The sequence below is a fragment of the Corvus hawaiiensis genome, chromosome 2 (assembly GCF_020740725.1).
Source record: "Corvus hawaiiensis isolate bCorHaw1 chromosome 2, bCorHaw1.pri.cur, whole genome shotgun sequence".
NCBI lineage: Eukaryota > Metazoa > Chordata > Aves > Passeriformes > Corvidae > Corvus > Corvus hawaiiensis.
Genome location: NC_063214.1, coordinates 2,367,336 through 2,385,074, shown reverse-complemented (window position 1 = coordinate 2,385,074; position 17,739 = coordinate 2,367,336). Strand labels below are relative to the sequence as shown.

At 41.4% G+C, this 17,739-nt stretch overlaps 1 long non-coding RNA gene across 1 annotated transcript in view; it reads left to right on the top strand.

Annotated features, from left to right (window-relative positions):
- The window catches only part of LOC125322258, a 74,989-nt gene extending 61,509 nt beyond the window's left edge, over positions 1 to 13,480 (top strand). Inside the window, exons 2-3 of the long non-coding RNA XR_007201911.1 lie at positions 3,918 to 10,109; positions 11,497 to 13,480. This is a non-coding gene — a long non-coding RNA (uncharacterized LOC125322258). The remainder of the gene's footprint in view (positions 1 to 3,917; positions 10,110 to 11,496) is intronic.
- Positions 13,481 to 17,739: the final 4,259 nt, after the last annotated feature.

Sequence of the window (17,739 nt, the reverse complement as noted above, 5' to 3'; positions counted from 1 at the left end):
ACAGGCTGTGAGCTGTAGTTATCTCAGATTCTGTGATAAGGGGGTAACACAGGAAGGATTATGTCTCAAGTGCTCCAAATGCAAGGGAATGTCCCCCTCTCTCCATCAGCAAATTTGAACTTCATGTTGCTGAATTAAAATGGTGTCAGGAATTCACTGCTTCTTTTTGGAAGTCCAGAGGTGGCAGCTGAAGTATCTAACACCCTCTTAACACCCTACACTGCAATAATAAAAGCCCTCAGAAACAAACTACCAAGCTCACTGATTATTGCACTGATTTTGGCATCCTGTGGCCCAGAATTTTTTGTAGCATTTCATCTGCTGGGCAGCACCAACACGGAGGTTCCTCCACACAACTTACAAATGTTTATGTAGATTGCCTGAAATGTTATGTAAATAACAATTAACTCCACAGCCTTGTCATGGTTTATAAAACCTACACTGAGATTTGGAAGCCTGTTTTGCAGCTCTGTGTGACTGCAGAGTTTGCAGTGGAACATGGAATGGGACTGGAATGGAGCCTGGTTTGTGCTGGGAGAGAGACGCACCAGTAAAGCGAGAGGGAGCCAAGCTGTCGAGTCACAAATCTGGTTTCCTGCAGCACCCCATCTCTGTTCTTGGTGGTCTCCTGCTCCTGTCCAAAACAGGAACACGGCAGAGGGGCAGGTTTCCCTCCAGGCATCCTCAAATTCTCAGCACAGTCTAAATGGGAAAAGCAACACCAAGACTTAGGAGTATTATCCTGCCACTCAGCTGTATGTAGTGTGAGGCAAACATTAAACTTCTTCCTGTCCCACATCCCCAGGACAAGGTACATTCGAACACTTCGTCTCATGAGCTAAAAACCCAGGCTGGAATTCACAGGAATATTCACAGGAGCACACCTCCTCCTAAAAATTTTGTCACAAGTCATTCTAGTGTGACCTCACTGGGACCTCATGCACAGCCAAGAGTTGGCCAGCCCATGTCTTGTTGGATTTCCCTCTGGAAAGCTCACACTGTGACTTGACGCTCTGACCATTTGAATGCTGATTTTTTTTCTCCCCCTCTTATCAAATTGCATGGAGTAGTTCTTGAATTTTGTAGTGGTTGTGAGAAAATAAATGTAATCAGAGGGCCAGATCTGTAAGGAACTGGCAGAGCTCCATGGACTTGCTAAGGTTGTACTGCCCCAGCATTCATAAAGGTCAGATGGTTACAGACTCGTGAGAGCAACAAGACATTTAGGGCTTTGGCCAGGTTCCAAATTCGTGTGGTCAGTCTTGCTTTTCTTCAGAATTCGGGGCTTATTAGCTTATATCTACTTGCTCTTTGTAAATATGCAAAATAATCTTTTTAAACGTGGCCTACTTAGCAAACCAGAGCACTCAGCTTGCCAAAATGTGTCTGTGCTTTCTCCTGCAGCACAGTGGCTTTGTATGGAGTCCTCCCTCAGTGATTTTGCACATCTACAGCTTCTGTAGTGTGCTGTGGTTGTGGGTGCAAACCTCACAAGCAGGTGAGAAAAATGGAAGCTCCAGCTCAGATTCCCAGTGAAAATTCTGAGACTGCAGATGAAGATTTTTCTCCAGACAGAAATAGGCAGGAGTTAGGATGTTGTGACTTATTCTGTAGGACAGCGGCACCTCTCTTATGGGCCTCATTTTCTTGAAGATGAGAAAAAATCATTTTGGATTCAATTTGGCTTGTTAGAACTCTCAGAGTGCCTCACTCTTCCACAATTTCATTCACCTTCCTGAGGAAAGAAGCCTTTGGATCCAGCAGCTGACAGGAAACACAGCTAATGATGATTATTTGTATAATCTAAAAGTACTTTCTCTTCCTTTCATTTGGGAACACTTGCACTCTCTGTGTCCCTGAGTTCAGCTGAACAGCAGCCAAACTGCATCACTCAGTTATTTCATTAGTGTTCTAGAAAGGGCAAGACAAGCAAGTGAGCAACACTGAAGTAAGAAGGGCTTCATTTCAGCGGTGGAAAAAGGGTTTCTCTGTGCTCTGAGATAGAGTTGGAAAACCAGAATTTTAAATTAATCTAAGAAACACAAGAAAAGATACTTAATGTTCCCGACTGTAGGATGAGCAGGAGCAAAAGAAGAAAAAAATGATGGGTAGAATTGTTGAACTTCATTAATACCTTTGGAGGAAAGTTTGCTGTCATCTCTGACTTCTTTCAAACCTGTGAAACAGTAACAGAAGCCCTGATTTCTAAATGCATCAAATGCTGAAGAAAAAGCATAAATTGGAAATCAAATTCCATCAAACTTTCCAAAATCATGCTATCAGTTAATTGTTCAGTCTTTTCATTAAATCACAGTATCCCAGAATGGTTTGGGTTGGAAGGGACATTAAAGCTCATCTCACTCCCTTCATGGGCACCATCCCAGGCTGCTCCAAGCCCCAATGTCCAGCCTGGCCTTGGACACTGCCAGGGATCCAGGGGCAGCCACAGCTGCTCTGGGCTGTGCCAGGGCCTCCCCACCCTCCCAGGGAACAATTCCGTCCCAACATCTAATCTAAACCTACCCAATTTCAGTTAAGCCATTCCCCCTTGTCTGAGCACTCCAGGCTCTTGTAAGTAGTCCCTTTCCATCCTTTCTGTAGGCTCCCTTCAGGTACTGGAAGGCTGCTGGCGGTCACCCTGAAGCCTTCTCTTCTCCAGGCTGAATAAGCCCAATTCTCTCAGCCTTTCCACTCATCTGTATATTGTAGTTTGGCAAGAAAGGCAGGAAGAGACATCTCAGCAGAGATTTTCCATAGGAATTAGTGTTTGATGTCATCAGGAGCACTGTTATTTCCATTTCTGATGCAATAGTAGGTTTTGAGAATCTACAGCATTCCGCATTTGGAGTTCAAGGAATGCTGATTTCTGTGATCTTTATTCTGGAAAGACAAAGTTTAAGTAAAAGGTAAGTTTAAGCAATATAATGCATTAGTAAGGGAGCAAAGTGTTTGCACTATCTGCATTATCAACTTGTGTTCTTGTTACTGCACTGTCCAGATAACATTTGTGTGTTCCTGTGCCTGAGGACATCGTGTGGGAAGTGCCAAGCAGTTTTTGCTGGTCTAGAGTTCATTAAAATAAAAAAAACCAACAACTTGCCATTAGTTGGTTCATCTGCTGCTGTAACTGTGTGCTGGTTCCCAGCTTCCAGGTAGCTTTTACAGTAAAAGCGTGGTTGTTTTCTGGGGTTTTCTGTTTGATTTTTGAAAAATTATTTACTTCTACTCTTCCTCGACAATGTGCTGTGTCCACACCTATTATTCAGGTCTTCTGTCCAGTTTTCCTTTAGCCAGAGTGTCTCACTGCAGATGTGTTTTGGCACCCACAGTTTCTCTTTGCAGTCTGCCAGGGCTGTGAGTGGCAGCCATCACCTCACTGATGCCATCATCACTGCACAGAAAACGATACCTACAGTGTAGTTCTCTGGGAAACTCTGTATTTGGTGTGCTGGTACCTTCATGCAGACAGCAGGGATTTCAGGGAGGAAGAGATTGTTTCTGCTCCCTGTCATTCCTCCCCCATTTGGCTGGTTACCTGTTCCCAGTCCTGCCTGCCAGATGCCTCTGCTGAGAGGGAAAGCAAATGCCCCCAGTGCCTGGCCGTTGCTGAGGGAATAGCGTGCAGAGGGAATTTTTCAGCTGCTTGTTTATCAGAGGCTTGGAACTGAGCTGGAAATCAGAATAAGTCCGATTTGTCTGTTAGCATCCAGCTCTGTTTAATATCAAAGACAGCTGCAATGCTTGCACAAGGCAGAGCCTTAGCTGATCAGCTATCTCAGTTTACCATGCAGGGAAAGGCCAGGAAAAGCTTTCATTTTAATGGAAATGTGGTTCTGCAACACATAAACAAAGTTTACTCAGAAATCCTGAACAACAATCACGCTCTAAGTTGTCTCTTTGGTTTGTTTTTGTTTCAGGGTTTCTGGTGTCCTTTCCAGTGGAGGGGTTGTTAATGTCTGCTGCTGTGGGCTAAGAAAAGAAGGAACAAGCCTGAAAAACCCCACATCCTCTTGTAGGACCAGATTCTTCCTTTGGATGTGGTTCCTACTGAGTGCACCAGATATTGGCCAAGTGGAGCTAAGCACAGAGCTTGACCTGCTGATTTTGCAAGCCTCAGTTTAAGTTTCATGTGTGCTTTCATCCAGTTAAGCAAACAACTGTTTCTCCCGTGATATAAATGCCCTCCTCTGAGATGTCTCCAGGCATTGTTTGGCTGCTGCAGCTTTTTCTCCTGCTTCCCCCTAAGCGCTCTCTGTCTGACCACTGGGTGTCAGTGAAAGACTGCGAAGTGATTTTCTGTAGTTAAATATACATGAGTTCCTCTCAGGCTTTTTGGGTGTTCCTTACTTAAGGTGGCCAAGACAAATTTGGGAAAACAACTGGCACACACAGCAGGAGTGTAGAATAATTAACAAAACCAGCTCAGATCACTGAGTTTTGCCGGAATCACTTCATTATTCTATTTGAATTAATTCCTACTACCAGGACACTTAATACATTAAAGAAAAATGGTTTATCTTTTCTTTCTTTTTCAAGTAAAACCACTATTCCCAACATAATCACAAGGTACATGATCATGCTGCTGTTATATTTTACTGTGTTCGTATTTCTTGTGCATTAGCCGATGTGTGACTGGTGGTCCCAGGCCTGAAAGGTGCTGTCCTCGTGCAAGGTGGTTTGTATGGAAATGCCCTTACAAATGCATGAGGATTCAGGAGGTTCCACACAATTAAAAAAAAAAAAATCTATTTTCAAGGCTCTTCCTGCTTCCACCAATGGGGGAAAATTTTGCTCTGGATCCTTTGGCAGACTGGACTCAAAAGATGTGGATATGTCACTTAAGACATGAGCTGAAAAGTCAGTGACAGCTGAAAAAGCGTTTAATGGAATGGTAATTATGTGTCCACACATAATAGCTCCTGTATTTACATGTCACATTCATTGTATTTTGAATTTAATTCCAATTTTCAGTATGTAGAAGGTGTAACAGCATTGGAAGAAACCTGAAGAGCTTTGGACGCTTGTCAGGAAACAAGTGGCCCCTGGGAGCTGGGCAGGTGTCACAAATATTTGGGGTTATGTAATAGGCACATTAATTGTATAGTGCTGAAAAAATGATCTGCTGTCCAAAAACTGAGCGTTTCAGTCAGTTTGGGCCTACCTCTTTAGGCTGCAGAGTTCTCCAACTACTGAAATAAGTTAAATAGTGAAATCACTGTGGTTTGCTGCTCCACAATGCTGCCATGTTCAGGATGGTACTGCTGCCTTTGCTCAAACTCTACTCAGATTTTAAGGAAAGTTTGAAAAATTAAAGCATGTAAATGTTTATTTTAAAATAACCTATTTTGATGGTCATTTCCTAGGGAAAAAATATCTGCAGCAAATTCTTGGGCCGTGTAAATAAAATACACATTGGACTCCTGTTCAGAATATAAATAGAGCAGAACAAAACAAGATTCATGCTGAAAGTTTTCTTTTGTATATACAAAATGGAAGTTTCCTGAATTGCTGCTCTAGGTGTTCTTTCTCTTTCCAGAGTGGATGTTAAAAGTCACAGGTATTTGAAACTTCACGTGCCACATAATTGTGTGGAGCAAGGATCGAGGGTTTGTCTAAACGGAATCTAGTGTCAAAAACGTCTTAGTATGGTCAATTGTAGGCGTACACAACTTGTGAGTCTAAATTAGGGGAAAACAACAGCTGAGCACTGCTGAATTCCTGTTTTTCCCTGCCCTGAGTGCCACTAGAGGCCCTTTTATGCTGCAGAGATGTCACAGCTCCTGCCCCTACTTTGTGCTGGTGGAAAAGAGCTGCAACGTTTCCACCATTGTCATTAATGTAACGGCAGGTCTGGAGGTCAAAGGCAACATTTCTGGGCAGCTAAAATCGAGAATTAGCATTAGTTTACCTATAGTGTCAACCAAATCAAAAAGAACTTTACTCTAAAGCTGAAGTCCTCAACCTGTACGTTCTTAAGTGTTCCAGTGCACCAAACCACTTGTTTTAATTATAAGAATTTCAGTTATATTTAAACAGTGATGCTCAAAATCTATTTTTTTTTTTAGACCTTTTTATTTTAGCAGGGAAACAAAAGACTCTTTACTGCTCTGTTGTCATTTATAGCAGTTGGAACATGAAATACTTTTCTGTTTAAATAGGATCTAGTACTGAGAGTGTTCTGCGTGTAACATGCTCTTAAATAGTTCAGATCAAAGCCTGTAAACTTAATGTCTGTCAGCATTAAGGAGAACGGATAAGCTGGAGCCACTGTGCTTTTACAAACTTGATTTTATTAGACGTAAACAGATCACATCCCAAATTAGATTTGTGCAGTGGCAGAGTACAAGCACTTACATTAAATTTACAGACCAGAAATGTAGTATTTTTTTTAATAGGGCAAATGTTTCTTCATATATTTAAGACATTATTAGCTTCAAAATTGCTCAATAACAATGTAATAATTTATTGGTTTTGTGCGTTACCCCACCATTTTAACTCTACAATGACTTCAGAGAGGATCTTCTACCCCAGTGAAATAAAGGAAGGGTCAAGCATCTCAGAATTTTATTTATTGGGAAATTTGAATAAGAATCTCACCTGGGAGCTTTAGGATGATTATCAGGAGGGTGTTTGCTGGACCTGGTCCAGTTCATACCAGGCTGGAAAGGAGAATCCTGTTAAACTACACCTTATTTTTTCAGGAAGAGCCGCTTGTTTCCAGAGAAGGAATCACCTCAAGCTGTTTTAGACCTTGAGGAATGTAGACTTTTATTCTGTGTTTTAGACTGAGGTCAAATGTAGCAAAAAATGAGTCAGCAACGAGCGGTGGTTTTTCACAATGAAGGCAATCCATCGCTGGACTACCCTCACATGAGTTGTGGTGGGTTTTTCACCACTAGAATTTTCTATCAAAGTGTAATATTTTATAAAAGACAAGAATTCATTTGAGAATGTCCTGTGATCTCTGCTGTAAAGAGAGATCAGTCTCAGTTACTACAGAGGTCACTTCTGGCCTTATGATTTATGCTTGTATTTGCTTCAGCAGTTATTTCAAATGTTTAATATCTGTAATTTCACTGTTTTCCTTCATAGAATTAAACCTTTTGTGTTGGTGGCACATGCCATGTTTCCCAAAAGCAAACAGCATGGAAACAACTTCTGCCTTTGGCAGGCTTGAGACTAGCCAAAAAAATATTTTAATTAAATCTAAAGGATTAGTGAACGTAAAAGAGAACGAGAACAAACATACAAGTAATCTAAGAGATCAGAAATACAGCCAGCTAATGTCGAGACAGCCAAAAAATGGCTTGAGTTTTAGAAGTGCATGTTAAACAAAACAACAGAACAGTTCCTACAGCCTCCCACTGGATAATTAAACATTTTTAATTACACAGTCAAATTCAGGGAATACTAAACTGTGACTCAAATAAAACTACTTCAAATAACATTTAAGTTTTTAATAGAGGCAGTGATGATTTCAATGCAGTTTGATATAGATTTAAACATGAGTCTATGTAGATAAATGAAGAATCACCTTACACCAAAAAAAGAAAATCTATCTCCTAGACATCAATCTGATAATTTCCAAGATAAACTCTCCTTTAAGTGTGGCTCTGCCCCTGAGAGCTCCCTGCCACTGCTGCTTGTCCAAAGTAACCTCCTGGGAGGGTTTTAGGCAGAAAATGCCCACCAGGCTTGGACTGGAGTGGTGTAGGGTGGGAAAGGACAGGGACAAGTGACTTTCTGCCTGCCTGGGGTTCTGCCTCCCTCTCCAGAGCACTCCGGGCCTTTCTGAGACGTTTATCAACCTCTCCCACCCTTTCAGTGAAGAAAGTTTTTGGCAGTGGTGTGGGTCAAGCTTTCAAAGCTCTCTTCAGGGGTTCAGCATCCTGCCTTAATGGAACAAATTAGGGACTCTGCAGTTAATATTTCTCTGTTTGCTGATGAGGTGTGGAGTGATAGGGTCATAGGGAAGCTGTGTTTTCCAGCTCCACTTGCTTACTTGCTATCTCTCCATCATTTACTTTCAATTAAAAGATTAGTGGTAGTGTACTTCAACCACTGTGGTATGAAGCTGCTGCTTCTCTAATTGCAGTTGAGGAGGGAGGAAGGATAAAGAAATAATCTTGTAGGCTTGGAGAAGGAAAGAAGGAGTAGCTGTCTTCTAGCAAGCAATCTTTGCCCTGAACTCTGCTATGGCCACTGAAATTTGCTATTGGAGGTGTCAAGAATGAGACACAACTTACTTTTTTATCTCAGTATAACCTGCTGGAGTATATTGCATTTAAGAGTTGAATTGAAGCTCATTTGTTGCTAGTGTATACAATTATTTATTTCAGCTGAAACAACCCCTTCTTAAAGTGAAAATTTGGCCAGTAATACAGGCTTGCCTCTGAGGGCAAATCCTCTGAATGAGCTGCAGATCACAGCACACAGGCAAGTAGTTCCACACAGAAGAGTTATTTTCTTGGGTTTTTTTGTTTTTTGTTTTTTGGTTTTTTTACCTTTTTAATCCTCTTATTCTTTTCCTTGCAGAATAGTGGGGCTCTTTTTACAGTTACAGAATGGCCCTTTCATTATGGGTTACATGATTGTTCCTGGGAAAAGGATGTTATGCCTGCAAGTTGCCCGGGTCAGTTTATGTGTAATGTGGGCAATGTGTGTTTAAAGCCTGATTTGGTAAATTCAGCCTTGCCATGCCACCTGAAATTGGGCTCTTGGAACTGTTTCCACAGCCTTATCACCAACAATGGGGCTGATGCTTCTCTCTGATGAGGTATTTTGCAGAGATTGGAAGGGATCCAGTGCTCAGCTGTACTCGTTTGTCAGTCCTGCAGGTGGAGAGACAATGGGGAATGTTTTTACTGAATTTGTTCAAGTGCCGGATAGGAAGCCTGGTCACATTAGTTACATTTAACGTGTCAGTACTCTTAATTTTCTCAGTCGCAGGCAATTGAAGCATTCCTTTCAGTGTTTGGCATTAAGATGCTAAAACCACTTATTTCCTTTGTTGTTCCAACAAATGTATTCAGCCTCAGGCTGCTCGTGTTGGTTTCTTGGGAAGCTGAGCCACTGAATTCTTTGTGGTGATAACCTGAACACCAGAGTGACTTCAGGTGTTCTTTAGTGACACCTTCCTTCCGAGTAACTCAGCCACTTCCCAGGACAAAATATCAGAATGTGTTAATTTTATTTAAAAGGCCATTTATGGGAGAAACCCAACCAAATAACCAAACCCCAAAGCACTATCATTAGTCTGGCCTCAGCTCAGCATAACTGAGCAGGTCACAGAGCAGAGGTGCTCAGAATTATGTGGGAGCTACACAGGAGCTATCGGGAAATACATGAATGATGCCTTGTTGAAAAGTGTTTTTTTCTTAGAGTGCACTTATGGATCAATTCATCAGGCTGGAAAATAATAAAAGGAGAAGGCAATATGACAGCCAGAGCTGGTCAGCTATGTAGGGATTCACAGAATACCTTAAATGCACACTTTAGCTGACACTTCTCATTTTTGACCCTTGTCTTTGTACATTAACTCCTCTGGGCAGTCACTCATGCTCATTTGAAGGATGAATAACACAATGCCTGCATGTTTCCAGATTTAACAGCAATCCATACTGTCTGATTGAAAGTGCCCTTTTCAGCAGAGTTTAGCAATTACCTTGCTGCATTTAAAATTAAATTTATTTGAATAGTGTTTGATTCTACAGCAGTGATATCACGAATCTCTAGATTGTGGCCTGAACAGCTCATTGCTTGTGTTTTTTCTTCTTTCAAAAGCATAAAATCCTATATTATTTTAAATATCCTCTAGTTATTGTTGTACTGTCAGCTGAGAGTCTGCTAGACTCTGTCCCTTTAAGCCAGTAAACCTGAGTCCTCATGCTTCCTATCATTAAAATAAGATCAATCAGCTTCAACTCACAACTTCTGTATGAAAATCTGTCCTAAAAGCGTTGTCATCAATTTCATAAATGAAAAACTCAAATTTACTCCACTTTTCCCACAGAAATGGAGCTGGGAGAAACCACCAGTGCAAAGATTCTCCATAAAGATACGGAAATTATTAATTGCTGAATGGAGCTAATAGAACACCCTGGAGGCAGGTTTGCTTTTTACTTCATTGTGGCTGAAGCTCATCCAAATCAGTGTTAGGAAAAAGTAGGTAGGGTTTAAGGTTGGGAATATCTCCCTTCCTCTAAAAAATCCGCAGTTGTCTCACACTGTTGGAGCTAAACTCCTGTCCTGAATTGCAGGTGCTGATCCCAGTGCAGGCTCAGAGAGGGTTGGTCTTCAATACAGTTTTATTTTTTCAGGACAAAAGACAGATCAGCATATATAAACCAGAGTAATAATAATAGTAATAATAAAAATCCTGCTCCATTCCTTCATCCTTCTTCACTAATATTGCAGCATCTTTTGATCACCACACACTTTCTCATTAAAAAACCAGATTGCTAAAGAGTTTCTCTTAGTTTTGTGTCAGTAATCACTGTGGGGTTTTATCTTTATCAGTAAAATAGGGTGATACTGCTTTGTCATGCTCCTCCCGTACTCCTTTCTAGTCTGGAAATATGAAAGTTTAAATGTGTGGAGCAGTATTAACTTTGTAAACTCATCTGGGCAAGTGTTGCACCCAGCTCTGTTTATTCTAAAAATACATTTTTCTACAAAGGGATTAAAGTTCCTTGAGTGCCATCCTCCCCTGCCAAAGCAAACCCAAGAGAGATGCCAAGAAATTGGACATTTCTTACTGATGTCCTCTCACAGCACATTTTCTTTGTCAATGGCAGGAATTTTTGCCTTCCTCAGATGAAGGAGCAGCACCCTGAACACGTTCACTGCTGCTGCTCACTCTTAGAAACCCTGCCTTAAACCCCAGACCCACCAGTGGATTCTGAACCCTGACAGATGGTCCCAGGCAGAGTGCAGGGTGTTTGTCTGAGGCTGAAGCATTAAGCCATGGCTGTGATGGATCTTCACTGCTTCTTGCTCACCCTTTAAACATCAGCTTATTGAGTGAAAAACAGGGGAGGAGATGGAATTCGCCTGGGTTTTTTCATTAAAAATTGTGTCCTGTTTGCAATTTGTGTATCCATTTTTTTTTCTTCTTGTGGGTTGACATGTTCTGAGCTCAGGGATTCTTTTAAAAAGCAAAAAGGAGCCCCCAGGAAGTGGTTAGGTCTTCAGAGTATATGACAGCCTGTCAGAAATTTGTGCAGCCACTTGCTGCTGTTTATGTCTGCTAAAGGACTCTATTCCTGCTCTGCTGAAAGGTGGAATACTGAGGAAACCCACAGCTGCATTTTAAATATCTTTCCTTAACTCGTACTCTATGAACTGTCATATCAGGGCGTAAACAGAGCACTAAATAAGACTGCCAAAAAAAAAAAGGAGCTGCTTTTTATTAACCACTAACAGGATGATTGCCAACAACAGAAGTCATAATCATATGAGAGAACTTCAGGTCTCTGCTTTTCTTTTTCTTTTTAGGTTTGGGGTTTTTTTCCCTATGGGTTTGAAGCACAAGTTTCCACACTTCTGTGGTGCTGTTTGCCATACAATAGAGTTTCTTGAAGAACAGAAGAAACTCCACTTTTTCTGAGAGGGGACTTGGAATGCCCTGGCCTGTCCACATCCTTTGCCTTGCAAATGATTGATGTCACTGTGGTTTCATGCAGTGACGTCGTCACTTATGGAGGAAAATGGTTTCAGTCTAAAGGAACACTGCCCAAAATGATCAGGATGTAACTAATACCATGTTTGTCATTAGGTTTACTGGGAAAAGGTCATGTTATGCAAAGATTTACTGTAAATTGGTAGGGAACAGGATGGGCTTAGATTTACAGTTGGAAAGCTCAACGAGGCTTGGGAAACCCAGGGTGGGAAGCCACCCTTGGGGTGCCCAGGTGAGAGATGCTACAGAACAGTGATAAAGAGTTTCTCCTGGTCAGGGAAGTTTGTAAAAGCAAGATTTCTTGAGAAAAAAAGGGTATTATGTTCTCATTTTCCTCAACAGTGAAGTCACTGTTATGAGGATTGACTAAAAAAGTCAATCTCAAAAAAAAGTCAAAAGTGGTTTGGGGGTTTTTTGGCACCAGTGACAGGATAATTGCCTTGAGATTCCTGGTAGTTTTTATGAAAACCTGTGATTCCGGGGGACCTGTCACTGTGCAAAACTGCAGGGAACAAAACTAGACCTGCACTCAGAATAGATGGAAAGATTGCCTGTGTAAATGATATTAATTTAGTCACTCTCCAAACTCTCCTATCACCCAAGGACCTCTGAATTTATCAAATTTTGTGGTGAGTAGAACAAGGTGAAAATTGCCTTCACCTGTATTTATAAATTTGCCCCTTAATAGATTTTTGTAGTAAATTGAGGATTTGGCTCATTGGAAATACTAAATCCAGGGAATATCCAGCTCATTAGAGACACTCAGCTCTTGTAAGACCAGAGTGCTCTTAAACACAGTTCAGAAGCCACTGCCAAATTCAGTTTAAAACACCAAAAAAAAAAAAAATACTAGTTCTCAAAACACTAATGCTCCCTATGGTTTTAGAAGTATCTGGGAAATGCAGTCTTTAGGCTGTTTACCCTGTATAAAAGGGGATTAAGGCTAGAAAAAGTGAATCTGGGAAGCACATTTGATCCAAAATCCATTAGAGTTAATCACGATTTACATCATCTTCAGTAGCTGTGATATCATCAATAAGGGTGAGATTCAACTGCTTAATTAGTATAATAGAGGAAAAAGGTTAATTGTTGCACAAGTTTAACCCTCAAATTATAAATTACAGAAGTCCACACTCACTGTTCAATGACTACCACTATTCCAGTTTTGTTGGTGTTTGCTACCAGCGTTTCTTGTGATTGGTTTAAATGACTGCATGGCACTTTAAGTCAGCCTTTTTAGGAACTGTTTTCTAAGGGTTCCACTTGAATGCCAACACCTTCTTCTGGGGAATAGCAATCCCAAAACCAATTTGATATGAGGAACCCAGTGTAGACTCTCTGTGAGACACTTCAGTGCTATTTCCTAAGCAACAAATCTTTGCTCTTGCTCTGATATGTTCAGGTTTCACTGTGAAAATTCACCTTTCCTTAAAAAAGTCAGGCTCTTTTCGTCAGTAAATTTTTCACAGATCTCACAGAATATTCTGAGTCATAAAGGACCCACGAGGATTTTTAAGTGAATGTCCGTCCCATAAGGGGATGGAACCCATGACCTTGGTGTTATTAGCACCATGCTCTGACCAGCTGTGCTAATCCCAGGTTTTCCCCAGGGTTTGTGGTTCTCAGGAAAATTTTGGTCAGTCAGGACTTCCTTTGGTGGAAAAGACTTTTTGATGGAAAAGACTATGTATTAAAAAATCTTGGGGTTTTTTTTTTTCAGCAAAGTAAAACTCACTAAAATATTTTGTTTTAATAATGACATGAATTTTCTATATTTTATATTCATCTGTAACACTTAGACAAAACTGTACTTATTTCCATGCTTTCGGTTTTCATGAAATCACTTACTTGGCCTAGCATAGCTTTAAAGCATAACTTTAAGGTTTTCCAGCTTCCATGGATGGAGAGATCATTAAAAGTTCTTTTCCACTGATTTGAAAAATCTTTTATTATTAATAAAAAAAATTTTAATCTGTCAGAAAACAGTTAAGATTTTGGGGGTTTTAACTGTGAAATCTCCCTACTCTTATTCTCACCTTTGTAAAACATCATGAAATCATAGAATGGCCTTATTTGGAAGGGACCTGAAAGCTCATCTAGTGCCACCCCCTGCCATGGGCAGGGACACCTTCCACTATCCCAGGCTGCTCCATGCCCTGTCCAGCCTGGCCTTGGACACTGCCAGGAATCCAGGGGCAACCCAGCTGCTCTGGGCACCCTGTGCCAGGGCCTGCCCACCCTCCCAGGGAAGAACTTTTTGTTTTTTCAGCAAATGTGAGTTTTTACCCACTTCTTATTACAGAATATCCTGGACTAGAGTCCAATCAAGAGAAGCATTTTCAATTGAATGGGATTTCTTTTTCCATGGACTTCTCTAGGTTTTGGATGAGTATTCACAGAAAACCATCTCATAAATTGTAGTATAATTGATAGTCGATGACAAGAGTCTCAAATGTAGGCTTGCCACTGCCTTGGGGTGATAGAAGATGTATAAATCTGGGAATAATGAAATCATCCGTTTTTTCCACAGACAAATGGGATCCAGAATTGAAGCCATGAAACCACATCTGACGTTAGACAAAGGGAATATTAACATATGCATGTTCCCAACTACAGGAGGATTTCTTCAGATGTGTGTTCTTTTGTTCTTGCCTTCCTGGCAGCTTTTTCCAAATCCAGGTTTTCCAGGTAGAGCACAGGTGAGAAAAGCAGGTGTAAATATCAAATCTTTGCTGATATCACATGTCTCTTTAAAAGCCACTGATCTCAGGGGCAGAATACAGATGCTGAGTTGTTGATGCTACTTTATTCATCAACCTTTGCAATTTTGAGCCGTTTGAAAACATTAAACAACAAAATATTAAGGATATATTTTTGCATCAGATTTGATAGACCAGATCTGCTATTAGTGCCTGGTTACTTTGATCTTGAAAGGATTGCTCATATTCCTAAAATATATTTGCCAAGACCTTTGACCAGTCCCCACCTTGTCCCCAGCCCAGAGCACTGAGTGCCACCTCCAGTCCTTCCTTGGACACCTCCAGGGATGGGGACTCCAAACCTCCCTGGGCAGCCCCTGCCAAGGACTGACCATCCCTTCCATGGAGAAATTCCTGCTGCTGTCCAACCTGAGCCTCCCCTGGCCCAGCCTGAGGCCGTTCCCTCTCCTCCTGTCCCTGTTCCCTGGGAGCAGAGCCCGACCCCCCCCAGCTGCCCCCTCCTGTCAGGGACTTGTGCAGAGCCACAAGGTCCCCCCTGAGCCTCCTTTGCTCCAGGCTGAGCCCCTTTCCCAGCTCCCTCAGCTGCTCCTGGGGCTCCAGCCCCTTCCCAGCTCTGTTCCCTTCCCTGGACACGCTCCAGCCCCTCAGTGTCCTTCTTGCAGTGAGGGGCCCAATACTGGACACAGCACTTGAGGTGTGGCCTCACCAAGGGGTGACAATGACTTCCTTATCAATCCTTCCATAGTAATCACATGATACGCATCAAAAACCATCAGCTTGAAATAAACTCGTGACTGAATACATTCTATTCACTTGTTTAGTTCATTTGCATGAGCTGTAAATTTGGTTTTTATGTAAAATACCGTCTAAATGCCCTGAAGCCCCTCAGAAGGAGATTAGGCCCACCCTTAACTGTAAAATCCTCTTGTGGATTTTACTCAGACCCTATAATACCTGTGATTGTGAGTTATTTTATGTACTATATGATCATTATAGATTGCTAGAAGAGACCCATCTTTAAGAACATTCAAAATAAATGGAAAGGTTATTTTCAAAGTTGGTGGCAGGCATTCAAAATCTGCTTGTAAATGAGAGTATTTTTAAAATCAAATACAAAGAATCCCTTTAAGTATATGTTTTCTTACCTCGAAGCTCAGACTGAAGTTTTTGTGTACGATTTGTTGATACAAAGGTTAGATCTGGCTTCAAAAATGGCCAAGTATCTTTACGTAAAGTCTAAATACGTCAGTGTCCACACAGTGCAGCTTTCTGAGACCCCGCAGAACCCAAATCAAAATGTTTGTTTAAACCTGTTCCCTCCCTCCAGAAAGCCAAAAAAAGAAATGCAACAAAATTCAAACTGCAACACCTCAGTTGGATCTTTTTCCATGACGGTTGGTCCAAAAAAAGCTGTTTCCAACAATTTTTTACAAGAAAACAGAACTCTCAGCTTATCTTGGTACACCGTGTATTTCCATGGAAAACTGCAGCCCCTGTAAATCTGGGTTTATATGTGTGCTCTCTGTTTGGCTATGGATTTGTGAAGCTTCACTTGATGTGGGCAGTGCTTGGGTTGTGACCCAGTGGTCACCATGCTGCAGTTCAGGTTGTTACAGAGAATCCCAGAATGATCTGGGTTGGAAGTGACCTTAAGGATCCCATTCCACCCCTGCCATGGGCAGGGACACCTTCCACTGTCCCAGGCTGCTCCATGCCCTGTCCAGCCTGGCCTTGGACACTGCCAGGAATCCAGGGGCAGCCACAGCTTTTCTGGGCACCCTGTGCCAGGGCCTGCCCAGCCTCACAGGGAACAGTTTTTTGTCTATAAGAAAAGCTTCCCAGCTGACCAAATTTTTTCCTGATTCTTCTCAAAGCAGTAGGAAAAAGCATGCCTAGGAAATTAAAATTCTTCTTAAATGATCAATTTATATTTATACTTTCTGAGTGAATGTAGACTCTGTGACAATGGCACACTTCGCAAAGGACTTTTTTTTATTTTCAAGGGAAAGAATCATATTTATGTGACCGCCCCCAAAAGAAATAAAAAATAAGGTAATAAAAATATGCAGTTATAAATCAGTGATTCCACCTTACAGTTATATCTGAGAGCTTTGAAACCATAAAATTGAATATCATCCTATATTCAACTATCCCCAGAAAAGTAACTTACCAGTAGGAGCCATCAAATCCCATCTCAGAGCTCTGATGGGAGGGATGTACATTCTTTGGGGGTCTGCTGCAGTCCAGAACTGCCCACTTAGTGTGAGTCAACTTCTAAAGGTAATAACAACCTAGTTTTATCTGTCTTTTAAAAAAAGACCATTTTGGGAGGGGGAGCGTGGTGGTGTTTGGGATTTTTCTGAAGGGTGACAGCAATGGATTTTTTTATATTGATTGTGGATGCTGATTCCCATTTCTTCTGAAGAAAAAAACCCGTGTTCTAGATCTCGTATTTAGATCTCAAAGTGCTGAGCAAAGGTAGATTCTGCTTTAGTTTAGACCTGGCTTTGTCTGTCATTTTCAGAGAATGCAAAATATTTCTGCTTTTAGGTTGTTGCTAACTCCTTCCAGAGCTGATTTATGTAAATAACTTACAACTCCCCTTACCTGGCTTTGCTGGCTGCCTCTGTTCTGCTGCTGGTTTTTATTCAGGCTGTAAACTCTTCAATTCAGGGCCTTTTTGCTTGAGTGTTACTAGAACACCCAATGAAGTAATTCACTGATAAACAGGAGTGAAGTTCTAATTTGGGACCTTGGATTCTTTAAATTGCCAATATATACTCAGAGATACAACATCCTGAAAGGCTGGGTTTCTGAGCATTAATTATCTTTGCCCTTGCATTTGATGGGATTGAAATTTGTTCCTTGCATTTGTTGGGCCTTTGAAAAGGCTGGATAAACTCCTAAAGTGGGCACTGTCTAATTGTTGTCAAAATCAGCTCATCTGATCTCAAACATGTGAAATACGTGGTTTTTCCAAGCTCAGCTAAACCTGTTCAATAACTGCTGCCACAAGATGCTGCTCCAGTGGGCTCTGGGAATGCTCACATCTTCTGGTAGGACAGCAAAGGCCAAAAATGACAGTGGCTCCATCCCCTGTCTGTGAAAGTCAACATAATTTTGCCCATCATGAAATTTATCCTGCTTTTTTCCAAAATGCAATTATTTACTCAAGCAGGCTGTCCTCACGTTGGATTTTTCGAGCCTCTGTGCCTTAAGTCCTGAAGTATGTGGAGTTTATTTTACTGAAAAGAATACTTATGGTGTATAGTGAAAGCATTTGGCTTCTGACTGCTGGCTCTCGTTCCACCAGTTCAATCATGAGGTGGTTAAGGGTTA